At 48.1% G+C, this 27,040-nt stretch overlaps 1 protein-coding gene across 7 annotated transcripts in view; it reads left to right on the forward strand.

The window, feature by feature from the left end:
* Nucleotides 1-27,040, forward strand: part of Bach2 (BTB domain and CNC homolog 2) — a 353,635-nt gene that overhangs the window by 11,228 nt on the left and 315,367 nt on the right. For 4 of the 7 annotated variants that reach the window (XM_052176180.1, XM_052176181.1, XM_052176177.1 and 1 more), the window contains exon 1: nt 4,859-5,331. The exons of 2 other annotated variants lie outside the window; for them this stretch is intronic. The gene's annotated coding sequence lies outside the window, so the exon portion shown is untranslated. Of the gene's footprint in view, nt 1-4,858; nt 5,332-14,891; nt 15,190-27,040 lie in introns of those variants that run through there. One more of the 7 variants, XM_052176179.1, reaches the window with a different exon arrangement.

Raw genomic sequence — 27,040 nt, forward strand, 5'->3', positions numbered from 1 at the left:
TGATCTGTGAGACATGGACAGTTCAAAGAGAGAAGAGGTTACCAGCCAAATCTAACAATAACTGTAAGTCAAATTTTTGTCTTGATCCTAATTACAGCAAAAAGCACAGTGCTCTCTAACTTGGTGAGCACTCAGTATTGTTCACGGTGCAGGAGAAATGGAACAGTGATGCAGAAATCACCGTCCTGACCAGCAGTGTGCTCATATGGACCCATCAATGCCCCTCTGAGCTCAGACACCCTGCTGCGCCTCTTGGTACTACGTTTTCTTTCCCTCAGCTCTCACAGCCTACCTTTCTCCACTGACCAATGAAAACAGATCCACTCAGACAGGGGCGCACCGGACTTTTCAGAACTGCATTCCACACTCCTTCCTAGACAAATGGGCCGCCTTCCCACCTTGCCAGGGATGCGCTGTCCTTACATTTACATGAAGTCCATTCTGATTCAAGAGTTTCTTCCCAGAAATTATCCCCCTGCCTTGATAGCCACGAGTTTCTCCCTCCAGGGTTTACTGACCCACAATAAGCTCTGATTTCTCCTCTGGCCATGTCCAAGTTTTCCTATCTCCTTTCACAACAAAACTCATTGTAACACTCACTGTACCATCCAAGCCCGTCTTCATCTCTACCACCCGTTCCTCTGTCGAGGACAGAAAGACTCCACATGGTCACACAGTCCATACCCTCCACCCCACCCCTGTCAGAAGCATGGGCTCAGCTGATGATGCTCTGCTTTCCAAAATGTACTCTTTGCCTTGGGTTCTCCCCCTGTGGCTACTGCTCCTCGGTCTCAGTGGTTTGATCTTCCTAACCTTTGACCTCTTAAATGTTAGATTGCTCGAGATCCTAATCCTCAAGTCCTCAAGCTCCCCCCACCTCTGGCTGTGTGTGTGTGTGTGTGTGTCTGTCTGTCTGTCTGTCTCTCTCACACACACACTACTGGGACATCTTTCCTCCATTTTAATGCCTATATCTTATTACTGGCTCAACTTTGCAACTGAGCTCTCTGGTAGGCAGCCCAAACTAAGTGCTGGAGTTTCCCTCCAGTTCTGCTCACTGCTCCTGTAGAATCTCTCTTGACTAAGCTGCTCAGGCCCCAGTCCAGACTTTTCTGAGTTCTTTTTCTTTCACTCTCCACAATGGGACCCTCGGTAAATCCAGCTCCATTCCTTTGTAAATGTACTGAGATCCCACCTGTGGCCATTATTCTAGTCCCTCCCCCATGTCAACCCTCTCATACTTGCTCTCTCTGCTTCCATCCTTGACTTCCCTCTGTCTGCGGAACAGAATGACCCTGCGGGGGTGAGGCCCGGCTGTGTCTGCTCTCTCCATTTTGCTGCTATGTGCCAGGTTCCATATTCTGACCTTGCCAGGAGGCTGGACCGGAACGTCTCCCGAAAACGTGTGCTCCTAGAGGAACAAGCGCTTCCTAAGAGACCACAGGTTGGTCCAGGCTCCGAGCCTGCCTCATCTGAAAGCCTGCTGGCACCCCACTCCGCCCCCGGGCTCTCCGGCCTGCCACTCTTCTTTCTGTCCTCAGGCACTGTGGCTCACTGGGTGCTTTTATTCCACAGAAGTGTGCTAAGTCTACTTTACCCAAAGACCTTTGCATCAGTCTTGAAATCTGAGAAGCTTTCCTCCCAAGACAGCTAGCAGTAGGGACTGCCCTCTTATATCTCCACTTGAAAGTTCCTTCAGTTAAGACTTAGCTGACCCAATCAATCATCTAACCAAAGAGCAGCGCCTATGCCATCACTCCTGTGTTTGCTACACACACACACACACACACACACACAGACACACACACACACACACAGAGACAGAGACAGAGAGAAAGAGAGGGAGAGACAAAGAGAGAAAGAGAGAGACAGAGAGAGAGAAAGAGAGACAAAGAGAGAGAGACAAAGAGAGAGAAAGAGAGAGGGAGAGACAGAGAGAGAGAGAGAGAGAGAGAGAGAGAGAGAGAGAGAGAGAGAGAGAGAGAGACTGGCTATTGTACCATATGACCCGATCACATAGCGCGGAGGTGGAGTCTGGCTCCTTGTCTGTCTCCCATTCCAGTCTTATCATGGAGTTTGCTTGGTTCCACATAACTCCAACAGCTGCTGAACACATCTACATTCTCATCTCCTCAAAGCCACTGTTGTGCCCAGTGTCGCCTGCGCACTGAGGTAGGGTTTTGCAGCTTAGCCTTAAGTCCTACCCTCTGACTTTGAAAGAACAAGTGCGGGCCACAGTTCCCACTCATCTCCCTCAGCAGAGCGCCCTTAGGCAACTTGGCTCCTCCTGGCTCTGGATTTGGAGTCTTGCTCTTAGCCTCCCCCTGCCCCTCTCTGTGTAGACAGATTTCCCTGTAGGCCTCCATCAACGTATCTCACTTAAAATTCTGCCTCCCACTTTGCCTTACAGAAAAAAACCACCATATTGTCTTAAATCAACCCCTACAGAGTGCTTGCCTCAGTCCTGCGCTCTGTGTGTATCTTACCTCATCTTTTAAAAACCACATCATGCTTAGAAAAAAAAGTTCATTTTCAGGGTCAAACCCACAGGTAATGGTGGAGGGAGGAGAAAATTTATTCAAAATGGTTGAATGTCTCGGGCATGGGAATGAAATTGACCTCTACTCAGGTTACTGGCAGAAATACACAGGGAAAAATCTTTGCATCTGTTTCCCATTGTACACGCCTAGAAGGCACAACCCAGGCACTGGCCCGGCGGAGGCCGCTCACAGCCTGACCTCCACGGCCGTCTCGGTGGCCGTCCCAGGCAAAGCCCATCCGGGACCTGGCTTATCATTGCTATTTCATGGCTGTTTCTGAGTGCAGCTTCTGGAGTTTAATTCCAAGAGTTTACTTGTAACTACTGAAAATTAAAATAGAATGACTAACTCCCTTCTTGTCTTCTTCAACCTCCCCAAACACAAAGATTTTGTCTTTTTCACAGCCATAGAAGATAAGATTGCAGAACTGGATAGAGCCTCTGCAAATGAGGTTTTTTTTTTTTTTGTTTGTTTGTTTTGTTTTTTATGTATTTTCCCTCTTTAGGCAGGTTGACTAAAGAAGAACGCCTATTAGCTATTGTTGAAACTCTCCGAATCTAGAAAGGAGGTAAGATCAGTCTTTAACAATAACCCCCTGCTTACCTTCCTTAAATCAATGTCCCTCCCAGCTGTTCTATACAACCTAACAGACACAGCTGCTGGCTCAAATATGCCTATAAACATTCTCATTGGTTCCCTATGAACCTAGTTATGAAGGTTCTCCAGCCTGGCTCATATAAGAAAGCATTTATTGATGCTATTAAAATGCATAAAGCTTAGCCCAGCGTGGTAGCGCAAGCCTTTAATTCCAGCACTCAGGTGACAGAGGCAGGTAGATCTCTGAGTTCCAGGCCAGCCTGGTCTACAGAGGGAGTTTCAGGACAGCCAACACTACTCCTAGAAACCCTGTCTCAAAAAACCAAATAACTAAGTTAATTAATTAAAATTTAAAATGCATAAAGCTTTTAACCAATACGTGTTTGAAAGTATGAGGACCACCAGAAGAACCACCCATGGCTGTAAGAAACTACCCAGCAGTGAGAGCCAGGATCAGTATTCCGTCCTTGTTGGAGAAGTTTGGGTAGGAACTTGGCAAGCACAGCGTTTGTTTCAAAGGGGACAGAGATTGGAAAATAAGACCCAATGCTCCTGTCTTTGAGAGTCGGGTACCCATGAAAGCCGGACCGCAGTTAGAAAAATAGCTTTGGCACCATCCTCCTGCATGGGGCTCTTGCTTCATTTTACACACAGACATTTCAACTGGAGCCTTTCAGAGCTTAAGTCCTCAAGTGCGGGCGGCTGCAGCAACACTTCAGACACTTCAGACGGTATCGGTATCCCAAGACTCCCAGAGCGATGCTTCCCGGCTTCCTCGGCATATGCCAGTGCCCATTTTACAGGGGGATTTATGATCCTTCTCTCAGTAGAGCCAGCCAAAGTTTTATAATCTTCATTAAAATCCAGCACCACGTGTAATAATATGAAACACTGCCCTGTGTGGAGGAGGGGGGGGCAAGTTATAGGTGCTTAGGGAAACGTGGCAGTTTCCTGGCCTTGGCAAGGGGTAAGGTTGCAGGCACCCCAGCACAGCAACTAACACAATCTTACTTTATTGCAAATGTGCGTTCAACCTAAGTCCTAATTACTGTCTTTAAATTTTCAACTACCTGTCACTAAGTCCACGATGGCTTAAATGATCATGCAACAGCACCCTGGCAGCACTCCGAGAGACAAGCAAGGGACAGCTGCTGAAACTCAGTGGAAGCTGAGGTTAAGGATGGAAAGAGATTCTTCTCTTAGACTCGGAAATATATAGCTCATGGGAGTTGGAGGTCCCCCTCAATGGGGTAGGCCTTTAAAGGACTCGCTTGGAAGTAGAGGGCCTCTCTCCTCAAGGCCCACTTCCCATAAAAGGGGGCTGATTCAGCTTTCCAGGGGTTCATGGTTCATCTTGTCCAGCTCCTTCAGGGAAAGCTGTAGTCAGCCCAGGAATGTCAGGTTCCAGGTCGACTTCACCCTTTGATGAAATAAGTGCCCATGGCCTGAGACCTCCACCACGTGCCACTCTGGCCTTCGCAGCTATCCTAATCCCACTATCCCCGCAACCCCTGACTTTCAAGGCCTGGGCAAAGATAGGCGGAGCTAGGCAGTCGTCCGGGCGGGGAAGACAGGGCTCTTCGGGCCGCGCGGCCCGCACAAAGCCTGGAGAGCGGCGTCCGCGGCGGCGAGAGGCGCGCCCCCTCGTCGAGCCAGCCGGCGAAGCGCGCGCCCGCCAGGGCCCGAGCCCCCGGGAGCGCCATTCGCGGAGAAGCTTACGCCACTCACCCGGCGTACGGCGCCCCAGCGGCCGGGGAGGTGCGCTGCCCCGCTCCCGTAAAGTTATTGTGAATGGGGAGCGGGTGACGTCAGCGCCGAATGTCAACAATGTAGCGATTGAGAGTGTGGGCGTTCCGGGAGAGCGCGAGCCGCGCGGCGCAGCCAGCAGCCCCGCCGCCGCCGCCTCAGCAGCAGCCCCGCGGCCGCGCACCGGGCTGCGGTCGCCCCTGCGCCCCGCTTCGCCCGCCGCCCCTCCCTCGCGGCCCGCCCCCCGTCGCCCCCGCCGCGCGCTCCGCTCCCCTCCCCCTTCCCGGACTCGGGGGGCTGCGAGCGAGCGAGCTGCCATGTGATGCACATCCCCTCCGCCTGCTCTCGGTGACCCCAGGACCGCCCACCACGCCGGCGGCCGGGAGGGGGCTGCGGGCTAGGAAGACGCGGGCAGGACCGGCGCAGGAGGACGAAAGTTCCCGGGAAGGTGAGTGCCCGACCGGGCCGCGGGGCCGAGGCGACGCAGCGGGGCAAGTTTGCAAGGGGAGCGGGCGAGCAGGGCAAGCGGGTGGCGCGGGGGCCGCGGCGGGCGGCGAGTCCGGAGGGCAATCGGCCGCTCCCCGCCCACGGCCGCCTTATGGCATTTTCTAGGAACGGGAAAGGGGTGGGAGCCTAGCGGAGGACGCGGCGGCGGGGCGCGCTCTCCCGCCTGCCTGTTTACGGCGGGCGAGGCGGCATTGTATTTTGCTCGCGTCGCCGGGTGTTTTGGAACAGCAGGGGGAGGAGGAGCCGAGGGTAATAAGTCAGTGGTGGGGCGGGAGGGCGGGTGGGGAGAGGAGCGTCGCCGGAGCCGCAGCAGCTGTCAGACCCACGGCCCTGCCTCCGGCCCCAGCCCGCGCTCCGGCCAGCCCGGGTGGCCTGGTCCCTCCCTGCCCACCGCACCCGGGCGCAGCCGTTCCGCGAAGACCGCCGCTCTGCGGCTCCGCGGCTCCGCGCTCAGCTGTCAGCCGCCGCAGGGTGGCTCGGACGACCGCGCTGGGCTCTAGAACGAGGTCCTCGGCGCAGACGTGCCCAGGGGAGCTCTAGGCTTGCGAGAGGGACACCTTGCAACCGCCTTCTCCCCAAGGTCCTAGAACACACATCCACACCTGTATGCAGGTCTCTGAATCCCCTGGGCTCCACCCAAGAGTTAAGGAAGGGACAACTCGCTGCACCTCCCCGCACCGCGGCCCTCGCAGTTCACCCACCCACTGGGTGTTCGGGAGCAGAGCGGCATGGAGAGGGCGGCGGGCGGCGCTCATGGGCTATCCCGGGTGCCCGCGAGAGGGGACTTGATCAGCATCTGGGCTGGGCAAGGATTTGCAGGAACTTAGAGGAAGCCGGCAGGGCGGCGCGTGTCTGAAGGGCGGCACACACCCCTGGATCCCTGGGTCGTGGGCACATTGAGTCTCCCCCAGCCTGCTCTTGCAGACATGCAAGTTTGGCAACTTGGGCGAAGTTCCTGCCAGGCTGTGGTCCGGGTGGTTTTGTGTGTAACCCAACAAGGTGCTCCTCGCATTCCGCGGGTCCAGCCACTGCTGTCACTGCCTCCTGGAATGAGAGGGGCTGGAGCATGCCATCCCGGAGACTCAGCTGTGACTTGCAGTGGGCTCGTGGGCGGCCAGGCGACGCTTCCTGGATTTTCACCTTCGCCGTCTAGTGTCTTATTCTCTCACTCTGTTAATTTCATCTGCTGCGAGTATTTAACTAAAAAGGGTAATTACTTTAGATAAAAATGCTTCCTAGTCTAGTGGGAACCTTGGCGGAGATGCTGCCTAATGAGATTTTTTTTTCCTTTTTTTTTTTTTTTTGCTTTTGTCTGTTTAAGAGTAAAATTAGAGATGTTAACTCTGATAACGGTTTTCTCAGATCATTAAAATGTAACATGTAGGAAATTGTCGCGCGCTCACACTGTCTAGAAACGCTAAGCCTGAACAGCCTTGTGCCACTCCTTTTGTAGAGATGGCTATTTCCGCAAGGCAGTGGGCGACTTGCTTAAAATGTGAGGTCATCCCATCCAGGGCCGCCAGCAGCTTGCTAGTGGGCCGCCCTTTTCTTTCTTGCAGGTAATAAACGTGATGGGGGGAAAAAAGACAGTTTGTTAGAATTAGTCTTGCCAGTTCACAGTGTTGCAGCCAAACTGCTCCAGTGAAAGATCTGTCAGTGTCTCTATTGTAATTCAGCTTTCCAGGGGCTGATACCCACCACAAAACTTTGGCTTCTCGTGTTCTGTACTTTAAAACTATTGATTACCCACTTTGGCACTAATTGCTATTTTTGAAACCCAAAGTAATTCAGATGAAGGTGGGCAGGCTCCAGAAATGAGAACCGCAACCATAAAATAGTTTGGTTAATATTTACATTTTGTATTTTTTACAGGGCTTCAGGTTTGCCACGTGGTAATCTAAATGTTTGAATAAATTCTTCTGATATCTGTTCATGCTTCAAGTGGGTTGGAACGTCAGTTCATACAGATCTGTTTTCCTTGGGTGTGCGATGTCTAAGCCCTAGCTAGGTTGTAAGCACTCCGGTTAGTTCTTCTTAGTGCTTTGTGTGTTGTGTGTCAGAATCTGCCGTGGAGCGGAGTGAGGGAGAAAGGGTTGGAGTGAAGTAAATAGCCCCCAATTACTTTCAGTGCTACCAGTGTCTGGGAGGCTGCCGTGTAGTCTCTTTCTATTGAATTATGCCCTTTGACTCGGAATCTTCAGGCAGTTCCCTTCCAGCCACTCACCTCTGGCTGCTGTGTGAGGGGCTTAATTATTTGCAAACTGCCTTGAAATCCCAGGATGAAAGGCACCGAATAAGTGCAAAGTATTGTTATTCAGATATGGAATTTAATGATCCATTACAGTTCATCAGGAAAATGCACTTTGCCGTGATGGGAGGAAATGTTTCCACCTGATAGAGGGTAATAATAAGTGCTTAAAAGTAGGTTCAGATTACAGATGAGACAATTAACTCGAGCCATGTGCTCTTCAATTTGTTGCAATTCATTTTGTGATCAAAGTGAGTTACAGGGAGCCAGATGGTCAGGTTCATGTTCAAATCTCTGTCAAGCCAGCCCTGCACTTCTGTGCCCACTGTCAGCACAGCCGAGGGGACATAGTAATTCATTAGTGATTGTGAACTCATTCCTCAGAATCCGTAAGGCAGCCTCCTGTGATGCCCAGGCCAATCAGTTTGGATGGGAGCAGTTTAATTTCCCTTGGATTCGCTCTTGCTTCACATCTCTGGTGTGGATCCAGTCTTAAGGAAGAAAGAGACCTTTGGTCTCTCAAGCTCTGCTGTTGAGCTACTCTGCATTTTAAATCTCAGATTTCAGGGACATAGCCTCTGGTTTGCTTCAAAGGCTGGCCTGACTGTTGAATGAATGAGCCAATGCTTAAGTAAATTAGCACCTTGCTGTTCCTCTGGAGGGGGAGTAGGGATGGTGGGGTGGAGAACAGCCTCAGAGGCCAGGACCAGGGCCTCTGCACACTGCTCTGCCATCTTCTGCTTAGAAGGATGCCTTTGCTTCCTCAAGATCTCGAATCATAAACAAAGAAAGGGGTCTCATTTCCATTTTCCACTGCATCCCTCAAACTGTACATCTGGGCCTGATGAGGAGAGGGCATAGTGGGGGGGGGGGGGCACAGCCACTTCTAAGCCCTTGTCTGCTGTTGCCAGGCAGGGTGAGTGTGAATGGAGGCTTTGTGCTGCCAGGTCCCTTGCCTGTCCAACATTGTCCCGTGGAATCCTCTCTTCTCAAGCTTTGATGAGATTGTCTGTAAGAACTTGGGCTGGGTCAGAGAGATGGCTCCGTGGATAAAGGCGCTAGGCTGCCAAATCTGACCAGCCCGAGCACTTGAGTTTGGAGAGTACCAATTCCTGGAAGTTGTTCGTGTGTGTGTGTGTGTGTGTGTGTGTGTGTGTGTGTGTGTGTAAGTTAAATAATCATTTTTAAAGCTGTAGGTGGCCTATACTGAGTGCTACTTAGTATACTGAAGCCTCCTATTGTTTAATATTTTTAGAGTTCTTTATTCCCTGAAGCCTGACACATAATAGATAATGTGTACACCTCTACCAAAGGAGTTGTACAATGGTCAAGAAACCAGAAAGGCTTTGAGGTCAGTGGAGGTCCAAATTAACATCTTATTCAGGAATTGCTACCTTCCTTTTTTTAATGGAAAATTCAGTCTGAAAGGTTAGGCCCTGAGTTCCCAGGGTACAGTGTTCCTCTGAAGGATGATGACCAGTCACTTGTCAACTGCCCAGCTTCTCTGGGTTGTGGCACAACAACATAGAGTAACTTCTTGTTTAATGCCTGAAGACTTTTTTCCATATGTTTGCACGTGGGAACACTGATTGAAACAATAGACTTGATTTACTGATTGTTTATGTTATACTAGATAGTACTAAGTTCTTTACCCCCATGTGTCTCACTGACTCCTAGAACAACCTGTCAAGTTGGTACTGTGCTGGTTCTTGAGAACTGGCAAGTTCTGATTGGAACTTCTGAATGTCTGCTCCTAGAGCGCTCAGCCTGCTGCTTGTGGCCTGCCCTGTGCTAAGAATGCAGCGCAACACAAAACCATAAATTTACTTAAAACCTTAGGAGCATGCTTTTTTGGAACTCCATTGTGAGGTTCTCAACGGTGTACAGTGTCATTCATGTTGGAATGTCAAAAGGTTGGATTTGCCTGGAGGTTGTTTTCCTGTCTGAAATACACAGTCCTGCCCCAAGTCAGTGACTGGATTGCAGTGTGGCAAGATCTGCAGCAGGGAGAGGACACAAGCTCAGCCCCCGTGGACGCGGAGCAGGGAACAGTACAAGATGTAACGTGTTTGTCAACTTCTGCAGTCCAGGCAGCAAGCCCTCTCTCTGTGCTTCTCTGCGCGCTGCTGCTTCCCATCCGGGCATTGCAGAGACTGCGGTGACGGTGACATCAGACCCTCCCAGAGGCACTAAAGTTCAGAAGTCAGGGCTGACGGCAAACACTGGGACATCTGTGAGGAGGCTTTTAGCAGAGCTGGAGCTGCATTAGGAAAAGCAGTGCCAGTCATGGGACCGAGAGAGACAACTCTGTCTTATCAGTGACAATACATGACAGCAAAGTTAATATGTATTAAAATTCTATGTAAATGTTTACCGAAAATTAGAAACAATGTGAACTAAACATTTATAAATTCAGCAAGGTTGCTCAAAATGTTACTCCCTCATTTTTCTTTTTCAATTTTTTTTTCTGTTTAGTTTGGTCCAGGAAATATCTAGCAGATAAGTTATTTGTCAAGGTTTTCCTTCAAGTTTAAAATCTTTTTTCCCCCTTTCTTGTTCAATTCAGGTGTGAGTCTCCTTAAAGCTGAAAGTTAACCTTACAGTCAACACGCTGTTCCCTTAAAGAGGGCCATAGTCTCAGAGTCTTTATTCCGCTGCCTTTTCAAGGGCGACTTCATTCCTAAAGAATATGTAGCTTGATCCCATGAGTGCCCCACTTCAGAACTCTGGCAAACTTGTCTTTGTCTTTCCTTGAGCTTTTTTTTTTCCACCAAAATAATGAATGTCCCCAATCAGAAAGCATTTCACGTACCAGTTCATTCTAGTCTCTGGAATTACAGCCAAGCTGCTTCTCGGTCTTCCCCAGTGACTTCATAATCGCAGCATTTCCAGCAGATTCCCCTGGTTAACATCTCCTTTGTTCCTGAGCCTGATCACAGATTGTCTTTTGGTTTCAAGATGTGCCATTTGCCTCCCGTCCTTCTGTTTTCTTCCTGAGGGCTTCAGGACGCGAGGCTGCTGGACAAAGCCATTGCCCCTGGCCAGCTCCTCTGTGGCCCTGCCTCAGCTTCCCTCCTCTTCTTTTCCCAGGTGTTAGCCCCGCTGATCCTTCCTGAGCCTGCCCCTCATACAGGCAGGCTTCCCCTTTATGCAGATAGGTCAGAAGTTTGTGGGGACTTTGCAGTCTAACCTGTGGACCTTCTCGGACTCCAATAGTGACTTCCCATTCCACCAGCATGAGGAGAGGGCGAGCATGTGTGCTCGCTAACTTCACAAGTGTTCCAGGACCCATAGATTTTTCCCACCTCCGGTTTTCCTGGACAGAGTTTCTCTGTTCAGTTCCGGTTGTCCTGGAACTCATTCTGAAGACCAAGCTGTTCCTCAAGCTCAGAGATTGCCTCTTCCTCCCAAGTGCTGGGATTAAATGCATGCACCACCACCACCTAGCCTAGAAGCCATAGATTGTTAGCAGTTTTAATTTTCGTCCCAGATAGTACTGTTTATAGATGCTATCAAGTAGGTCATGTGAACAGAAACTATAATCTTTAAAGGCAAAGTCACATGCATTCATCACAGAGATGTAGTGTCTATTACTGTGGCTGGTGACCCAGGCCCTGCCCTGGCCCTTAAGAAGTACATGTAGTTGGAAGTCTTTCTAGTTGGTGCAGATAGCACATTGTAACTTGTGTACAGGGGAGGCATGCCACCCTCCTCTGCTCAGACGGATGGAGGTGCTCCCCAACCATGGGTCTGAGTTTCAAACAAGGCCATTTAAAACCCGGGGCTTGCTATTTTCCTCCAGCCTCCTAATCCTATTAATTCACAACTATCTTTGGCCCTTTGGAGTATTGTGCAACCCACGGTGTAACCCCTGGGGCCATTTTGGCAAATGATAGTCTTGTCTACAGAGTCCAGAATTGATTTATTTACCACTGCCTTTAGAACTGGATGAAAACAGAATTGCTAATTGCCCAAAGTACACTCATGTTCATACTTGGAAAAAAAGTACAAGATAACGTTTGAGTTAACATTGTTACTTTGAGCATTTTAACATAACATCTGAATGACCAGAAGCTACATGGACATTTCCTTTGGTCAAATGTCATGTGTTAGACCTGTGCAAAGCCCCGACCTTTCCAGATCAGTGGAGAAAGGAAGGTAGAGTAGGATTTGCAATAAGAATGATTTGGGGCTTTTCTTGGAAGCTTAACTTATATAGAGTGATAGTACCTATTTAAGACAGGTCAACTGGAATGCATGCTAAGACACCTCTGTTTTTTTCCCTGTATGTACGTTGCTTGCACAAACTCAGTCATCCTAATAACCTAGAATAGAATCATAAGTGGCAGCAGGTAGTGCTTGAGAAAACAGGGACTGGACTGGGGGTATCTGAGACATGCAGTGGTCACCATGCTGTGTGTCCCCCTCTCCAGTTAGTTCTTCATATGCAGCGAGACCTCCGTTGCTGACATCAGAAGTGGATATTTAGGCAACTCACTCGGAAATACTGGCTGTTCTCTTGACATCTATCCAGAAGATAAACTTGTAAACACAGTTTCTCTGGGAGCCTGAGTTGAATGTCAGTCAGCGTTGTGATTCACTTTCTAATAACTGTGTTCCTCGGATCTGACTTAGTACGTGCTTTAGGATCCGAAAGTAAAAGTGATAACACGGGAAAGCCAGAGATAAAGAGGTAGAACATGGAGCCCGTTCCTCCATCCCTGGGGTTTATCTCTGTTCTTCACACTCCCGTCCTCCTGATGGGTGAAGAAGTTGCCATTTGAGGTTTTTGGTGAGGGAAAGGGAAAAAAAAAATAAAAGCAATGATTCTTCTAATCCTGGGACCACTCTACCTTTGAGGAAGAACGGCTGTCATGACCGATTCCATTAGCGTTCCTAATTGGGAACGTTAGCAAGCAGTGACCGAGAGTAGTAACCTTTGTCCCCATTCTAGGCAGTTTCAGGAAGAGATTATCTTGCCAGATTAGCATGTTGCAACTTTCAACTGGAGATCTGAATGGGTTTGAAGGACTCTGCTTGGCAAGGGTCCCAGTTACCTGGCTTTGCGAGGGTCACAGCTCGGACTGCTTACTCAGCTTCCTTCACGCTGCCTGGGCTGGACACCACACTGACACTTCAGTCAAGAGGCTTTCTTGGGGCTGCCTGAACACTAAGAGCTCGGGGAAGGCTGGGCTTGGGAAATGATGATGCGTATGAATGCACTGCGGCTCATCTCTTTGAGCAGCGAGTTCAAAATTCGGAGATAGCTAAATGCGGAGATACTTAGTGTGTCAGTGTTGGAGGTTTTAAGTGATTAAAAAAATCAAGCAGATGAGTGCATGAAGATTTCCATGCAAACAATGATGAGCTTAAATTAAAGCTGCTGATTTAGTGTGAGAATTGCTCGCATTGATTTGTAGAATATTCTATACGGGTTCAAGATTCCATATTATGCAAATGAATAAACCCTGAAGAGTCAAACCGAAGGAAAAAAAATTATCTGTGAAAGATATTATTACCATTCAGTGAGAGGAAAAATGTAGACACATTTCAAATTAACCCTTGCTTTGCACACATGCCATGGGATAACTAGCCTCGGGGACAACAGTCCTTATCAGGATCGTAAGGAGGCTAGGCAGTCATGTTGCCATCAGTTCCCAGAATCCTCTTGCAGCCACTTCCATGTCACACTCTGTTGGCTGCCTTTTGGCCACCTGGTGTGATAGCCAGTTCCTGCCCTTCTGACCTCAAGCCAGTATCCGAAAGGGATTGTATAAATAGAGGTTTATGAGGAAATCTGTTGTCCAGCACACCCAGGGCATTGCTTTTGTGAGATGTCATCATTTGAGCGGGAGACAGGCGAAGAAGTATGCAAGAGAGGACGCGGTCATCTGCGGATGGAGTGCCACGGTGAGCAACGGGGGGGGGGGGGGGGGGGAGGGGGGGCTGTCATGAGCCCGGCACTGACAGGAAGTGGAGATAGGCCGATCGGGGGACACAAACCACAGTAAAATGAAGATGTAAAACTCAGCTGATTTTTCATGATATGTTTGTCTGGGAGCTTCACCTGGGAGAGGCTGGATTTGAACACTTCAGCTGGTCACAGGTGTGTCACATGACATTTAAACCAATCCAACACCATGGCCAAGGATTTGGTATTTTTGCCAGTTAATGGCAAAAACCCTCTGAGATCATCCTTGAATTCGTGAATATTATGGTGCGGGAAGGCTGCACTCAACCTCTTCCACCATTCTGTCCTGCCCCCACCCTCCCGTTTCACTGATACAGATAGGCTGAGGAAATTATTTCAGAATTAGTTTGACCTCTTCTTCTGTTAGCACAGTGGTGCTATCTGGACGTGAAGAGAGGCTGATGGGTTAAGTGAGTGGTGCTTGTTTTAGATAAAGTCCTTGCCTGGTAAACAACTCCTGGGGTTGAAGTCAGAGGTGCTTTCCACCCCTCCAGCAACCATGCTAGGTTGGGTCGGTGGCGCCATCTAGCGCCAGCCTCTGGAACTGTGCTGGACTCCGTCTTCCTCATCCTTGATGTAGGACCTGGTGTGGAGTGGTTTTTCTGCAGAAGGGTAGTCCAGTGGAGAATGCGCTCTAGTTCCCGAGTATAAATATACCTCCGTGGCATCCTTTCCCCTGACGCCACGGCTCTCAGAACCCTTTCCTTCTCTTTCTTATTTCAACTCTTGCTGAGTCTTCCTCCCCCTTCCTCCTGCTCTCCTTTCCTCTCCATCCCTCGCTCTCTCCCTCTCCTTTCCTCTCCACCCCTCCCCCTTTCCTCAACCTCCTTCCCAGTCATCCAGCCTTTCTCTTCTTTGTTCTCCTCCTCACCTTCAGCCTCTTCCTCCTGGGACTAAAATTGTCTTAGAAGCGTCCTATCCGACCCAATAGAAGATAACTATCAGTACCTTTCTTTCCCCTTTGTGCAGATGTCTCTTGGAAGACTTGGTCCTCCGTTCTCTGCTAATTAGACATTTTCCCAGACACAGTGGGTTGGGAGTGGGGAGGTGGGGGCTGTCTTCATTATTTTGGTGCTGTCGTTGCCGTAGGTCACTGTAGTATTTCCTGACAACCTGGAATGCACGCTTTAAGCCCTGGTGTGTTCTACGGGCTGTCCTGCCTCGCTCCCACAAGGGCCTGTAGCACTTGGCTTTGAGGAAATGCGTCCTGAGTTCCAGACACCCGACGGTCCGGACTTTGGGATTCTGTGTTAAATGAGAGAGAGAGAGCTGAAGGCATGTGGTCGGGGTCTGGCATGAGATGGCACGGGGCCTGAGTTAGTGCCTGAGTTTCAGTCGCCCTCCTTCAGTCCTTCAATCCCCACGTATGTTAAACACCTCGTATGTGGCTTTGAATGCAAGTCTCTTCCGAAAAACAGGAACTGTGCTTCGTTTACCAGTTCTTGTGGTCGGCATGCAGCTATTTTGATTTGTCAGAGGAGAGGGAAAGCAGTTAAATCTAGTTAAAATTAAAGCCAGTTAAAATTAACTGGCTCGAGAGATTTGAATGCAGCTGTTCCACACATCGAAACACACGGAAAGTGAGTTGGTTGGTATTTGGTTGTTTTTTTTTTTTTTTTTTTTTTTTTATTGCCACTACTGATTATTATTGGTCATTACTTCTTTTTGAGCCAGGGTGTAGATTATCTGCGTGTTTGGTTCTAACAGAGGAAATAATAACTGGGCGGCTGCGGGGGCGGGGTGGTGGTGCAGAGATCCTTGTGTGTCCCAGTTTTGTTTCGCCCTACAGTGTACCTCTACCTGCCAGAGTATTGAGCAGTCAGCACTTCCCACCAGCGCCGGGCCTGCTGACTCATGCGCCTGCCTGCGGGGCTGTGGGGCTCCCTTGGCCGCTCTGCAGGGCTCAGGGCCAGCGTGGGCTGGGAAGGGTGGGAGGCCGCTGCCTTTGGGTCTGTGATCACTGTGAACTGGCTGGGATCTTCTTCCCTCCTCCCAGCACAGCCTCTGGCTGGTGGGAAAGTAGGGACAGCCTAGGGCACAATTTCTGGAAAAACTTGACTTTCACATTATTGGTTTGGGAATCTTCAAACCCAGGCAAATGCGTACAGAGAGGTCCTGCTGTACCCCCAAGGACTTCCTAAAACTTGAAATGGGCTTCTTGGTGTTACAGAAACCTGGCCCACTTCCCCTCTGTAGGCAGCAGAGACAGGAGGCAGGGCAGTAAAGGGGTGTGACAACAAGCCAAGTCCCTTGGTGACCACGGGCCTTCCTTTGCATCTTTTGCTGGCTGTTGATATAAAACAAAAACAAAGCCTTGGGTCGGAAGATGCCGCCGCTGGATTTAGCCGACTCCCTCTGCCGGTTTTGTTTACATAGCTCGGTTTGGGTATTTCATCGGAAAGTGTGAAATGCTGTTTTTCTGAGGTCGCTACATAAACTTCCTTTTGTGGAGAGGAGTTGATCAGATCATCCTAGACTCCCAGACGGAGATGCTAAGGAGCTGAGCTGGCTCAGGGAGGCGTTGCAGGGGCTGAGACAGAGCCTCCTGGAGCCCCGAGAAGCTTTCCCGAGGGCTCTCAGACCAGTAATAAAGAGAAAGCCGCAGTGACTGTAGCATACGCTGATGGTCGCTCTTGGTTTCCGCTGATAAGGGGTGACTCATCAGTATCAATAGAATTGTGACTTCTAATAATAACACAGTGTGAGCCCTTCAAAACATGTGGTTTTAGCCCCTGCTCACAGTGAAAGGTTGGAAAATGTTAGTTTGAGCTTTTTCCCCCCTGACCTCTTTATGTCACCAGAGTATGAAATTGTGTTTTTGTAGGTGTGATGGTGACCCCGTTGTTTTTTCGTCTTACTGTTTTTAGTTTCACTATGACTAAGAAACCAAAGTGGATTATTTCATCGCTCAGAAATCTGTGCACTAAGCGTTGCCTCCAGGGCTGTGTTGTGAGGGAAGTGTGGCTGAAAAGCAGACCCTCCCAGAATGCAGAAAGGGAAAAACTGAACCGACCACAGGAGCTGGGCGCCTCCTACACGGTCTATTGTGAAGGGTTGTGGGCTTGCTGAGTAGCCTCATTGCCCTGTGAGTCACTGTCAAAGGATTCCAGCAAGGGGGTTCACAGAAAATGAGAGTCAGCCACAGCCGAGGAAGCACGCTGCCTGTTTCCGCAGCCAGGGCTGCCGCTGTCCTGAGGGCCAGCCAGCCTGCTTCAGTCATCATGTGGGGCCTTCTTGTTCTCCTGCTAGTTTGGTTGGGTTTTCCTGCAGGCCTTTCTGTCAGTGCTTTGCTTACAAAGACTCTGTAGTTAGAACAGGGGAATCTCCAGGATCAGGAGGAGAGGGTCTGCTTACATTCCTACACTGTTTTGCTTTCTAGCCATTTCCCCTTTTAATGTGCAGGGTGTGTGTGTGTGTCCTGACCTGCTGCGTGCAGGCCTTCACACCTTCTCTGCCTGGCCAGGGAAGTGAACCCTTCACACACAATACTCACCGCAGGATGAGAGAGGGAAGGAGAGAGGGCAGAGGGGGGAGGGGAGGGGAAAGGAGGAGGGAGGGAGAATGAGAATATGATGAACAAACAAACAAATGTATGTGTGCATGTGTGCATGTGAGGTGGCTGTGAGCCGCCCACCTGACGTGTGACATGGGAGCTGCTGGGAACTGTCCCCCACAGCACCTGCTTTTGACCACTGAGCCTCTTGGCCAGCTTCTCACAGGAGGTTTTTTTTGTTTGTTTGCTTTGTTTTAATTAAATAAAGGTTTATGTCAGTCTTGCCTCTCGGAAACTTCTCTTACAATGGATCTTTTGTCTTCTGCGTCCTGTGGAACTCTGGGGTTTAATGCGATGCTTCTGTCTCTGTTACTCTGCATCTTTTATCCCTGGTGCTTCTCTAGGTCTCACATCAGGGCTACTCAGGAGCGGAGGGATGGAGAGAGTGAATGAACAGCTCTGGTTCTAAATCCCACCTGCTGTGTTTTTCTGCCCACAGAGAAAGCACAGACTCCTCAGCAAGATATTTAAAGCTCTTAAAACCTGTTCCCACCCTGAGACTTCAGGTGTATTTTTATTTTGCACGGCTTCCCAAATTGCGAATTGTATTTTGGTTCTGAAATTTTTAAAGTTGATTCTAAAACTACATTTTGAATGGGCATGAGCTGACACACTGCAGGCCTGCTCTTCGTCCAGGGCACTGTTAAGCAGAACTCTGTAAATGACAGGCTCTAGAGACAGACTGGTGGATGTTAAAGATGGCGTGTCTTGTTTCATGACAGTCATGTGTGCCCAGGGGCCCGAGGGGATGGTAGAGATCACTGTGGTGTGAGCTGGACAGAGAGAGAGGACAGCAAGGACTGAAGGGAAGGAACACTCTGAAGAGCAGAGCTGGAATTACATGTCCTCAAGATGGCGGGGGATTTGCTGAAGGGTCCTTCGTTCCCATTGGTCTTGCTTGCAGTTTCAGGTTCACCACCTTAGTAGTCCACGTTGACTGTTAGTAGCATCCTGCCCTTCCCTCCTTAAGAAAGGGACTCTCTCTGTAGCTCTGGCTTGCTTGAAACCCGCTGTGTAGACTAACTTCGCCTAAAAGGTACAGAGATCTTCCTGCTTCAGCCTCCTGAGTAGTGGATTAAAGGTTGGGATCACCATGCCCAGCAAAAGGCTTTTTCTGGACTGTTCACAAACTAGACCTCCTGAAAATACACTGCTTAGAGAGAGATGGAGGATTCTAATTGTAGACCTTGGCAATTCTTTTTCTTTTTTTTTTTAATTTTAATTTTTTTAAATTTTATTTTGTGATTTCTCAAGACAGGGTTTCTCTGTGTAGCCCCTGCTGTCGTGGAACTGGCTCCATAGACCAGGCTGGCTTCAAACCCAGATATCCACCTACTTTTGCCTCCCTGGTGCTGGGATTAAAAGCAATAATAAGTTAAAGTCACACAAGGAGCCTTTCAGCATTATTATTTGCAAAAACACTGAATGCTCACTAGTGACAACACAAAGAATGAGAAAACAAACCCAAAATAGTAGATGATATTGGTGGCCTATATATTGGATAGGCCTAGCATATGTAAAAAGCAAACACATGAATCAATAAGAAAAACATAGATAATCCAATATAATTTCACAAAATACGAAAGCCAAATGACTAACAAATGCATCAAGAGATCCCAGGCCTTATTGACAGTCGAGCACATGCAGATTAAAGACATAATAACATATCATTACATGCTGTCTGGATTGGCAGACATTTAAAAATCAGATGATGCCATGTGTTGGTGGGGGTCTTGAATGTGGTTGGTAAGACTATAACTTGGCACAATTAGGCTGGAGAAGTTTATATTCTCCTGATCAAGCTCAATAGGTAAACACCTTACAGCTCAGCAGTCTTCACTCTAAATGTATGGCCAAGAAAAACCCTTAACCTGTGTACCTCAGGAAGCAATGACAGGCATATTGCATAAACCTTCTCTCGAATACTAAGCTTAGACTGTGTCAGTGCATATTGCTCTGTCTGTGTATTGGATACTATTTGGAGAGGGAAATGAACCAATGGATCTGGGGGACTGTGGAGGAACAGCACTGCCCTGTGGTAGCAGCAAGGAGCAGACTGTGGCTCTGCTCCTCCTTCCTTAAGCATCTGTAGGTCAGGAAAATGGCAGCCCCTAGGCTGCTGGGACGATGGAGCAGTTTGTGCTGTGCTGACGGGGCATGTACTAAAGCCTCTGTATTTACTGAACCCAACAGAATGCATGAGTGGGTGAATCTGAGTTGAATGAAAAGAATAAGACAGAGAATAATATGTATAGGATGAGTTTATCCATGGTGAGTTCAGCAGCATGGGAGACTAAGCACATCACTTACAGATAGACACAGTGGGCAAAACTGTAACAGGAATCAATATTGTGATCAGTACACACACACATGCACACACAAACTCATACACTGACACACACCCATAGATACTCACACATATACATACACACATTCATTCTCACACTCTCAGATACACATACTCCAACACACATTCACATACACTCATGAAGATACACTCTCAGACACACACACTCAAATACAAATTCACACACACACACACACACACGTGCCACAAGTGATGGCTAGGATACAGAGAGGTCTTATCAAGGATGTTAGTTTTTTTAATGTGTGTATTTTGTATTTTGTGTGTAACTTTTTTTAGATAATAGAATTTTTGAAGTATTTCTGCATTGTTATTTTCTGAAATTAGTTCGGGTCTGGTCTGTCATTTAAAATTTATACAAGACAATTGCCAGATCTGAACAGTGGGATGACATCAGCAGGGATGACTGTAACCCTTACATCTGGGTCATGAGAACTGATTCAAGTGCAGATTAGAGACATTCCTCTGGCTTCTCCCAGAGCCTCTGAGAGTATCAGTGGAACCCGACTTTTACCTAAGGGGATGTCCCCTTAGGGTCACAGTAAGAGTGCTGGACCGTTTAGACCAGAGCCTTAAGATCCAGACCCCAGATCCAGCTCCCCCATCAGTGTTACCGGTGCTCTCAGACACGCTGCCTCAGTCCCAAGTCATTTCATCTCCATGGTGATCACATCTTTGTTAGCCCTGGAGAGACTGAGTGTGTCTAGGATCCCTACTAACTCTTAATGCTTTTATTTATTAAGCCACATGTGTAACTGAAAATACCAGTTCCCATGGCGACAGTATCATTTTAGTATTAGTGCTGCTGAATTACTTCTGCAATGATTTCTTCCCCTCCCCCCATGTAAAGTTAGGTCGATCGCGTATATGGACAGCCGTTGGAATGCATGTAAGAAACCATTGTGTTTTCTGCTTTTTACTCTGTAGGATTGAATGTTTGCTTTGAGTGTCTCTGTTAATGTCTTCAAATGTGTTCTGTGTGTAAGAGAAATTCCAAAGCAGACCACTATTCTGTATACCTTTTTAAACTACTGAAGAAAAACATGCAAATGACACACACTTAGTCCTGGGACTTGGAAGGCTGAGGCAGGTGGATTGCTCTAAGTTCAAAGTTAGCTTTGAGCTACAGGGTTAGTGCACTGTCTCAACCAAACAACCAAACAACAAACAAATCACATGCTACATGGACGTTACAGCTCTGACTGTACAGGGAGGTATGGAATCTGAGTGTTTTATAGTAGTTATCCAGATACTTCCTATTCTTCAGGTTGTAGAGTGGGCAGATAAAATAGCTCTCTGTTCCCCTTCAGAAGACCATCTTCCCTTAAATACGTTGCCAGCTCTCCTTTGGACTGAAGAAGAGTTGGAATCTGAGACTCACTGGTTCTTTCCCCTTTGTGTGATTTAGTCACCCACACCCATGATGTTCACAGCAGAACTGAAGCTCAGCGTGATGGTCATGAATTTCCAAAATAAAAAGTTCCTTAAGTAACTTAAAACTAGATCTAAAGTGTGCTCTCTTGTATGGGGAGCATGGTAAACCTGGAGGTGATGTCTCACACACGCATGCTCTTTGAGGCTGTGTAACCGCGAGCTGTTCGTTCAGACACATTGCCACATCTGTTTCATCCTTGGACGTTGGCTTAGATGTTTTGTGTATGCATGGGGAGGAGACAAAGTAGATTAAGTTGGTTTTGTAAGGTGGAAAGGAGTTGCAGACATTTTAATAATCTTCATGAAGGGTCATTATGTTTTAAAATCATTTTAATTGAGATGTTTCCATGCAGTTCACTTTGATCATGTTTTGCCGTCTCCCAATTCTTCCCAGATCCAAGATCCATCTTACCTCCCTACCCACCAAACTCTAGTCTTTTCTCTTAAGAGATAACATCAAAACCAAGAAACTCACACATAACACAAATCCACCAAAATAAATATCATTAAGTAAACCACCAACCAAAGAACACACATGGAGAGACTCACGGCTCCAGCCACATATGTAGCAGAGGATGGCCTTGTCTGTCATCAGTGGGAGGAGAGGCCCTGGATTCTGTGAAGGCTTGGTGCCCCAGAGTAGTGCCAGGGTGGTGAGGCAGGGGTAGGTGAGTGGGGGAGCATCTTCATAGAAGCAGGGGCAGGTATGGGAAACTGGGAGATGTGCTAACATTTGAAATGTAAATAAAGTATCCAATACGAAAGTTAAAAATTTTTAAAAAGACAAAAAAAAAAAACCCAAACAAAGCAAAATAAGACAAAAAGTCTACAAAAATGTCATTGAGTTCATTTTGATGAGTTGGCCATCTCCTTCTGGGGATAGGGACTGTCCTGTGGTATGGTTAATAAACCCAGCGAGACTCCCTGGGAGAAAACTGATTTTTCCCTTTGCCAGTAGGTATCCGTTGCAGACAGCTTCTTGATTGGTGTGGGAGCCCATGTCAGCTTCCCCCTCAGTGCCTGGACCCTGTCTGGCTTGAACCTGTGCAGGCCCTCTGCACGATGCCATGGTTTGTGAAGTCTGTATGCACATCAGTCCTGCTGTGTCTGGAAGACACAGATTCCTTGGATTCATCCATCCCCTCCGGCCCTTACAAACAATTATGTTTAATTTGCAGCAAGATTTTCTTCCTTTTTAGGTGATTGAATTTGAATACTATCTAAATTTTGTTAGTAGAGAGGGAGGGCCTTGGGGTATAGATGATCAGACACCTTGTATAGATATATGAAATTGTCGAAGAATACATTTTTTAAATGCCTAAAAAAAAAATCTTACTTCTCCATTAACAAGATTCTTCAGGAATCATTTCTAAATTTGACCACAGCCTACCAGACTAGTAACCGGCTAAGATGCAAGGCTAGATTTCCTCAGGTGTCTTGCTTGCTTGTTCATTCGGTATGCAGAACTCTCTACTGAGTGCTCTGGGAAGGACCGGAGGAGCAGGCACAGGTACAGTGGCCATGTGGTTTATAACTTTATGACTACCTAGGTGACTTTGACTCTGATATGAGTTTATAATGTGTGGGTTTATTTTCGGGAACTACAGCCTCTTACCAGATGACTAAGTCACATTGAATATTGGGCAGCCTTATGTGGTTGGAGTTAAAATTCAACTCCAATAAAGTCAGAAAGCTAGTCATTTGAAGGATGGTCTGGGGCCTTCCTGGACAAGGACACCATGCCAATCAGTAGTGGCAAAGTTAAACTAATTGTAGAGAATGTGACATTAGCTTAGCACAGTCCCTTTCCAACTCTATGTGTGTACCTGTTAGCACAGGGCCTTGTGTTGGAGGTTGTGTCTCTATGTTGGTTTTAGATACTGGGGATACTAGGTAGAGTTTGGATCCCATTTTTAATGTTCATTGGTGATTTTTCTTTTTATTTCAAAGAATTCTAAGTTGTGGTAAGACCTTTAACTTTCTTATTTTTTAATATAGAATGAGAGTACCCAGAGAGGTTAAAAAGCCAGTTTTCAAGTCACGTTTGACGAGCAGGTGCACTCTTCCACAGTTTACAGTGCAGGCACATTTTACTTTAGCTGTTTAAAGGAATGATACAAATTATCCAGGTAGAGCAAAGACACTTAAAAGCTGGCCTCTAGTCTGGCCCCTTTCCTGCCCTCTTGTCACCTACATGACTCCTGGGTTTCTGTACCACTTCCTCAGATGACTGTGCTCCAAACTGCGTTCACCCAGACTTGTTCTGTGCCGGGCGCTGTGCTGCTGGGCCCTTACTGAGTGGGGGATTAGGAAGGGCACCCCCTGCTTTGGAGATACAGACATTTCCATTTGTCAGTGGATGTGTCAGGCACGACTGGAAGGTCCCAGGGATGCCACTTGGCCTTCTTCGCCCTCTCCCTAAACATTGGCTGCCTCACCTCAGCCTTTAAGAGCCACAAGAAGTTGATGCCAGACAGGGCCCCTGCGTGCCCATGTCGGTATATTTAGAGGGGGTCCCCCCCTTTAACCCAGCCTCACAGCTTGGTGATAGAATCTGAATAGCACAGGTTACTCGTCACGACTTGATGATCCCGCCCCCACCCCCTTTCACACCGATGCTTCTGATAGAACCTTGGCTCTATCAGAAGACGCCTGCGTAGTTTGTGGCTGCTGAGATGCAGCTGGAGATGTGCGGGGGTTGCCTGCTTCCTCCCTGGCTGCCGCAGGTGGTCAGGCGGGGGCGGGATAAGGGTACAGCGCCCACTTCCGCCAGCCAGTCCTGTGAGCCCTGGCACCGGCACCTGAACCCGGGGCCCCGGGGCGCATCCACCAGGTTGTCTATTGCCACGTTATCTTTCGCTGCTTCTGATCTGTCTGCTGCAGGTCTATGACTAAGGTTGTGGTGAAAAATTACCTTTTTAGGTATAAAACAAAATCTTAGCAAATTCTCTGTGTGGCAAGCTCCCCACCCCTTTGTTCTTCTTTTGGGTGGACTTTTTGGATTTTTGCAAAAACAAATCTTTTTTAAAAAAAAAAGCCTCAGTATCATATAAAAGTTAGGTAAAGGTTAGGTGGATAATATATTCTTTCATTAGAACAGGAAGTAAGGGCAAGTTCTAGGCAGACTGCGTGTGGTCATGCCTTTAGTGATGGAGCTATAAGCCGTTATTTAGTATAGATGTGGCAACGCCCATTTCGGAGCACTCACAGTCTTTGGTCTTGGAAAGGATTCCTATGCAGCCCGCAAGCCTTAGCCTTGCCTCTCATTTCCTGGTGGCTCTGCCTGGAGGGCAGGCGATCTGTGAGCTGGCGGCCTGCGAGGGTTTACAGCTACCTGGATGGGCTTACTTGTTTAGGTCTCCGGATGTGATTGGAGCCTTCCCAGCTGGACTGGGACTTGGTCTCTGAGGACCCTGAGAAAGCAGCCGCACGCCCAGTGGCACTCCACTGGGCTCCAGCACTGAAGCACAGCCCTCACACCCTTGCTTGTTTGGTTTGGGCACGTTGCTTGCTGGCCACACTTGAAAATCTAAACAACAGTTTGAGCCAGGAATAGGCAGCTATCATTCAGAGAAAGCCAGAGCCTCTGGAATAATCAGAGGGGAGTCTCAGGCTGGGTATGGATTGGATGGAGCAGTGACAGTGGATGACAATGTGACATTTGGATGGAGCCCCCGAGAGAAGGGTTTCTGTACCGGGCACGCCACCTAGGGAGAGCCAGTAGCAAAACCAGGATGGGCACAACCACAGTGGTTTGAGAAGCCTGTTGCTAGAGCTCTCCATGTGTGGCACCCAGGTCACCGTGGCTCCAGGTTCTACCCACGCTATTGCTGATCTCTTCTTCAGAGTCCACTGTAGGAAAGAGGAGACGAGGCATGCGGACATTAGTGCCGGTCCTGCGGTGCAGAGCAGGACCCTGAGGTCCCATAGCTACCCTGCCGACCCCCTTCTAGCTGCCGAGCCTTGCAAGTCGTTTCTTGGGTGGTACCGAGGCTCAGAGCCGGGGAGATCAGGAAGATTGGGATGGTGGTAATGGCGGAAAGCACACTGGGTAGCCGGAGAAGAGGGGACATCAGAGAGAAGAGGACGGTAGTTACGTTGAGCAGGAAGGCAGTGAGAGCCAGAGATGCAATATAAAGAATCAGCAGGTCTCGGTGAGTGATTGGAATTGGACATGAAGACAAACAGACAGACAAAGACAGAGAGTGCAAAAATATTGTGGATTTGGTGCCCGAGTGCCTGCGGATTCTGGTGCTGTAGAAATAAATGAGAGCTATAGAGACGTTCTTTCTTTTTTCTTTCTTTTTTTTTCCCTCTGGGATGGTAGCACTTGAGCAGGAAATGCACATTTTTGAATGCGTTAAGTATGAAGACAAGATGCTGAATGAAAGAACGCTTTGCTGGAAGATTAAAATTGAAGGTGAGGGATTTGAGGGTGCGGATACAGATGTTCTTGGGGCTGTCTATGAAGCCAGGATGGATGGTTCGACAACAGATGACACGGGTGGGAGTAGGAGGGAAATGAGAATGTAGGTGTTTCCAGCTACAGAAAAGATGCTGTGGAGAGCAGGTTGTCGAAAGCGTGGGATTTGACAGTGGGGAAGGACACTTGTGCTCTGAATGGAGAGACTAGAAAATTGGTGAGCTCTTCCTTGGTGTGACTGTCCCCTTTCTAGGTGCTGGCCTTGCAGGTAGTTGAAGGCCACAGTAAGGATCTTAGTGCACACAGCTTTGTTGCCTGGTCCAGCAGTTTGTCCCACTGACCCAGTTTATCTTGCAGCACCAGAATCAGGTGATTCCTGGTTTCTGACTGTGTTGCTGGCTAGTTTTCTGTCAGCTTGGCACAAGCTAGAGTCAGTTTGAAAGAGGGAACTTCAATGGAGAAAAGACCAGCTTGGGGTGAGTTTTCTTGACTACATAGGCAGGCCTAACTTACTGAGGATGGTGCCGTCCCTGGGCCGGGGGTCCTAAGTGCTATAAGGAAGCAGGCTGAGCAAGCCATGAGGAGCAAGCCAGTGAGCAGCACCCCTCCGTGGTCTCTGTTCCAGTTTCTACTTCCAGGTTCCTGCCATTATCTCCTGACTTGACTTCCCTGGATGGTAGATCAAGCTGTGAGATGTAATAAACCCTTTCCTCCCCCAGTTGCTTTTGGTTAGAAACCTTAAAACACTGTGGAAGTGTTTATGTTGCTGCCACCTACGGAAGACATCATTTTGCAGCCAAGTGGATATCAATGTAGGTGAAGCAAACAGGTGAAGACCACACCGTCACGGGGAACTACACTCACAGGTTCCCACTTACCCTCTGGGTGACCCTCTGTGTCATAGTTCATGTGTGTGTGTGTTAGGAATACACTAGTCGTTCAAGAATCTAAACTGTACTGAAACGCCCCCCACATATGTGGGCTCCATTTCCTCCGAGGGTTCAGACACAAATAGTCTATGTCGCAGATCTTTCTGACCCTCTGCTGTTAGAGTGTGAGGTTCCATTGCTTTAGCATCCAGCTGACTGGTAAAGCATTCCAGACTTTCATATGGGATATTTAAGCTGTCAGACCTGGAAATCCACCTCACTTTCTCATTGCTTACAGTTTATGTGTTGTCTATGGTTACAAATCAGCATTAAAAAGGCATTTTTTAAAAAAGTTGTGCCCTTTTGTATTGTTTTTTATAAATTATTTCTAATTTATTTTAAGTTAATATAATTACATCATTTTTCCTTTCCCTTTTCTCCCTCCAAACCCTCTCATGCCCCTCCTTGTTCTCTTTTAAAATCATGGCCTTTTTGTTTTTCGTTAATTGTTGTTGCATGTGTGTGTTTGTGTGTGTGTGTGTGTGTGTGTTTGTAAATATATAAGACTGTTTAATCTCTATAAAGTTACTTATATGGTCTGTTTTCAGGACTTTAAATTTTTTGAGGGAATTTCATATATGAGTACTATATTATATCATTTCACCTTTCCTTTCTTACCTTCAGTGTGCCCCCAATTCATTACCTCTTCTTTATTCTTACAGGCGTGCACACACACTCACACACTTATGCATGCATGTGCACACGCATATATGCAAATACAGAGTGC

The sequence above is a fragment of the Apodemus sylvaticus genome, chromosome 3 (assembly GCF_947179515.1).
Source record: "Apodemus sylvaticus chromosome 3, mApoSyl1.1, whole genome shotgun sequence".
Classification (NCBI taxonomy): Eukaryota; Metazoa; Chordata; class Mammalia; order Rodentia; family Muridae; genus Apodemus; species Apodemus sylvaticus.